Below are 5,323 nucleotides of genomic sequence, written 5' to 3' on the forward strand. Positions count from 1 at the left end.
CACATTTGTGAGTCAAGGCAAGTATATCAAGGACATGCTCAAGAAGTTTGAAATGGATGAGAGTAAAGCTATTAGTACACAAATGGGGACAAGTGGAAGCTTGGATAGTGATGCTAGTGGCAACATGGTGGATCAAAAGAAGTATCGGTCTATGATTGGAAGTCTACTCTATGTGATCGCATTAAGGCCAGATGTGATGTTTAGTGTATGCATGTGTGCTAGATTTCAAGCCTCACCAAGAGAAAGTCATTTGAAGGCAACTAAGAGAATATTGAGGTACTTGAAGCATACACAACATGTTGGATTATGGTATCCCAAAGGAGCAAGATTTGAGTTGATTGAATATTCAGATTCCGATTATGCGGGATACAAAGTTGAGAGAAAGAGCACATCGGGTACATGTCAACTATTAGAAAGATCACTTGTATCTTGGTCATCAAAGAAGCAAAATAGTGTAGCGCTTTCAACCGCCAAAGTGGAGTACATTTCGGCCGGTAGTTGTTGTGCTCAATTACTTTAGATGAAGGCTACTTTGAGTGACTTTGGAATCAAGTTCAAGCAAGTGCCATTGCTATGTGACAATAAAAGTGCCGTAAAGCTCACCAACAACCCGGTTCAATACTCAAGAACAAAGCATATAGATGTCCGTCATCACTTCATAAGAGATCACCAACAAAAAGGAGACATTTGCATAGAGAGTGTGGGCATCAAAGATCAACTTGCCGACATATTCACTAAGCCACTTGATGAGAAGAGGTTTTGCAAGCTAAGGAATGAATTAAACATACTTGACTTCTCCAATATGTGTTGATGCACCCCCACTATATGACATGCCTCTCCTTCGAGCAAAGCAAGGTAAATTTGATTGACATGTCATCCATCCATTGCTAAGGACTTGTTTAGTGCATCTAGTCATTCCTATCATGTCTTAGGCTCATTCATGAAAATCAAATGAATTTGATGCTTATATGGTACCACTATTGCTTGTATGTTTGAAATGATCTAGTGGTAGCATATGACATGTTTGTGGGCTTGTAAACCTAGTGTTTGATTTAGAAAATGAGATATAAGTGTTTAACTCAACATGGTACAAGATAACCCTTATTTGGAGGTGTGAAGAAGCTTGTCCTTGGATCAAACCGAGTTAAATATCTTTTGCAAGTAATCTAGTTTGAATCAAATTGGGAAAATGATCCTCATTTCACATGGTTTCAGTCCAACCTATCTATAATTTGAGCTCACCTTTTGTGCTAATTATTGACAAAGGGGGAGAGAAACAAAGATATGAGTGATAGAGAGAGATATGATAAAGGAAAGGGATCAATTAAAATTTTGAGCACACAAGTAGGGGGAGCAAGCTTATAAACTTGTATGTTGCATTTTGATGTGCATTTCATATATTTGCTAGCATAGTACAAGTTCTTAATTTCAATATCCATACTTGTGTGGTGTATGCTAGTTATAGGTTTGAATGATGAAATGAAAAACTAGCATGCATAGGCTAAGTAACTAGACTCATGCTCATTATGAAAACTAGACCCTTACTTTTAATGTTGATCTCATGGGGTATTCTAGTTTTTGTGTATGTCTAGTTACTAATGTTGCTAAGGATGGTATATTGGTGCACTCCGGTTGGTATCATGCTTCAAAGGTCCATCTCTTATACCTTAGCATCATTTGGTAGAAATTGACTCCTATATTTCCTATCTAAGCATATGTGCAAGCTACAATCCAAACTCTCAGCACATATGTAGGGTGAGTAATTACTACCATTTGGAATTCATGAAACTTGTCCATACTCTTTTACACATGATAGATATGCTTGGGCAAGCAACGTGGATTTAATTAAATTTAAATTCATATCTTTGTGAAAGGGTTGTCATCAATTACCAAAAATGAGGAGATTGAAAGCTCTAGTTTGGTTTTGGTTAATTGATGAAACCCTAAGTGCTAACCTAGTTTATCAAAGTGATTATGAGAAAGGTAGCACTACTCCAAGTGATGAAGCAATGGCGAAGATCATGACAATGGCGATGGCATGGTGATGATCAAATGCTTAAACTTGGAAAAGAAGAAAGAGAAAAACAAAAGGCTCAAGGCAAAGGTAAAATTATAGGAGCCATTTTGTTTCGGTGATCAAGACACTTAGCGAGTGTGATCACAATTAGGATAGATAGCCATACTATTAAGAGGAGTGAAACTCGTATCGAAATACAGTTATCAAAGTGCCACTAGATGCTCTAATTCATTGCATATGCATTTAGGATCTAGTGGAGTACTAATACCCTTGAAAACATTTGTGAAAATATGCTAACACATGTGCACATGGTGATACACTTGGTGGTTGGCACACATGAGCAAGGGTGAAGAAGTTTGAAGTGAAATGGAGTTGGGCACAAAGATGTTGGCGTTGGTCAACTAACCGGACGCTGGATCACCCAGCGACCGGACGCTGAAGGGTTGCGTCTAGTCGTGTTGTCAGATGGCACAGTGACTAGGGTTAAGCACCGGACGCTGGTCTGTGTCCGATCAAGCTTGATCAGACGCGTCTGGTAAGCAAAAGATAGTTTTGGGAGCTTACTAGAAACGACCGGATACTGGGGTCTGAGCGTCCGGTCACTTGTGCCGGAGCGTTCGGTCAATTAATAGCCGTTGAGATCTGGTAGCTCAGGTTTAACTTAGAATGGAACGTGGCTTACATCAGGCGACCGGACGCTAGATCCAGCTTTCGGTCAACTAGACTAGAGCGTCCGGTCACCCCAATCAGTACCTAGTGAAGGGGTACAACGGCTCTATTTCATGGGGGCTTCTATTTAAGCCCCATGGCCGGTTCTAGCTCACTCTCTTGCATATTTTCATTGACATAGCAACCTTGTGAGCTTAGCCAAAGCCCTCCCACTCATCTCCATCATTGATCCATCATCTTTGTGAGATTGGGAGAGAATCCAAGTGCATTGCTTGAGTGATTGCATCTAGAGGCACTTGGTATTCATGTTGCGCTACGGATTTCGCTTGTTACTCTTGGTGGTAGCCACCACCTAGACGGCTTGGTGCAGCGGTGAAGGATCGGCGTGAGTTGGTGATTGTTCGTGGTCGTCTCCGGTGATTGTGAGGGGAGTTGTACCTTTCCCAGCGGAGTACCGAAAGGTAACTCTAGTAAATTGCCCATGTCATTGAGTTACCTCACTTGTGGGTAGGTTCTTGCGGTGTCCTATCATGTGGATGAGGTTTGTGAAACACCTCTTAGCCGCTGAACCACCAAGTGTTGGTCGACACAACGGGGACTAGCGTGTTGGCAAGTATGTGAACCTCGGGAGAAAAATCGGTTGTCTCTTGCCATTTGATATTCTCCCAGTGATTGGTTTCATATTCATCTTGTGATTGGTTCATTCCTCTACACGATGGTATAACCATCCTACTCACTCATTTACATTCTTGCAAATTAGTTATAGCAAGCTCTTTAGTGTAATTAGATTTGAGAGCTTGCTTTGCTATTTAAGTTTGCTTAGTGGAGCTCTTTAGAGTAGAAAGATTGAGAGCTCTTAGTGAGTAGTATCATAGCAAATTATGTGTCTAGCTATCATTGCAACTAGAATTGTTGGATAGGTGGCTTGCAACCCTTGTAGAGCTAGAGCAAGTTTGCATTTCGCTATTTGTCATACTAATCAAATTGCTCTAGTTGATTTGTAGATTTTTAAATAGGCTATTCACCCCCCTCTAGCCATATTAGGACCTTTTAGCCACCCCTATGCGTGTCGGCGTGGTAGGCATGACAATGGATGGTCATGCCGGCCAACTAAGGCACGCAGCAGCCCTACTAGCGGGCCGACCTGCATCTACAGTCCTAGTGCCTACACTTGATGAAGTTATGGGAGCAGCAGAGCTTGCGGGAGCGGTGGCCACAGCGAGCGGCCGCGTGCGATGGTGGTGTAGCCATACCGGCCATCCTAGACCACTACGTAGCTATTGGCTAGTGTGTGAGCAACCCCGACTTACCTCAGTCACAGCTATGGTGATGGTTGAGAGAACGGTCAGCGAATAAGGGTTGGCTACGTGCGACCGGAGGGGTGCGGTGGCGTAGCCACGTCAACAGCTACGGCGAGGCGGTAGAGGTGCAAGTGAGGCGTGCAGGGTGAAGTGGAGGTGGAGGCAAAGCTCGTGAGGTAGGTGGATTGGTAGGGAATGGTGCGGTGGGTGACTGCCCTCGTCCATGGCCGAGTCCGGCCTTAATGGCATGGCAGAGGGAAAGCTCCAAAATTGGAGCTCAGCGTGACATGGGTTAAGGCAAGGTAAGGTCAGGTGGCTAGACGACTCACAAGTGGAGCTAGAGAGGCAGTGAATCGACATGAGGTGACTTGTATCTACCGAATTCAAGAAAGCGGTCTCACCGACCATGGCAATAGGGAAGAAAAGCCAATGAGGGGGAAGAGGTAGGTCCGGCTTGTTTCGTCCTCACCTTGGCGGGGAGCGGTCGATGCTACCAGGGTGACACATGCATAGGAGCCAAAGCCAAAATGTCTGCGTGCAGGCGGTGGGGTAGCGTGGCATGCGCGGTCACAGCACCGTTAATGGTAAGGTGACGATGTGAGACAGCAAGGGGCAAACCCACATGCTCGGAGATGCAACGGGCAGCAGTAGCAGCACATCATAGTGACATGATGACAGCGGCAGCGGCTATGCTATGACATGGCACGGTGGGCAACAGCAACGCGGTGATGTGACGACCGCAGCAGCAGTTGTGCTACCACATGGCACGGAGGGCAGCAGCAGCGTGGCAGCGGCAACATCAAGGGTGGCAATGCGAGGTAGGGCAATGGGCATGGGATGGGGTTAGTGGCCTACTGCGACTGGCCTCAGCCAAGCCAAGGCGGCTCGACCGACCCAACATGATGGCACGGCGCGTGACATGCGAGGCAGTAGTGGTGGACGCAACGGCAGCACAGCGTGGGACAGGGCAGGCGACAGCAGCAGCGGCTCCATGCGGTGGGCCAGCGTCAGCTGAGCCCTGGCCATGTCCTATAGCATTTTTGCTTAATAAAAAATGGTTTTAAACCCTAAGTGATATAACATGACTATCGAATCAACTTTCGTTTCGCATTTTAGTTGATCATTTTGAGTTACATAAATTGATCTACACACTTTATCACATGCATTAACACATAAACATGTTGCTCATGACATGTTTTAGTAAATGATTTATGGTGTAACATCGAGGGTGTTATAAATCTATCCCCCTTAAACAAAATCTCATCCTGAGATTTCATGTGCCTAGTGTGGGAAAAGAGATAAGAAATAAATTCTAATTTAAACAATTACCTCGGTG

The sequence above is a fragment of the Miscanthus floridulus genome, chromosome 19, assembly GCF_019320115.1.
Source record: "Miscanthus floridulus cultivar M001 chromosome 19, ASM1932011v1, whole genome shotgun sequence".
Taxonomy (NCBI): Eukaryota; Viridiplantae; Streptophyta; class Magnoliopsida; order Poales; family Poaceae; genus Miscanthus; species Miscanthus floridulus.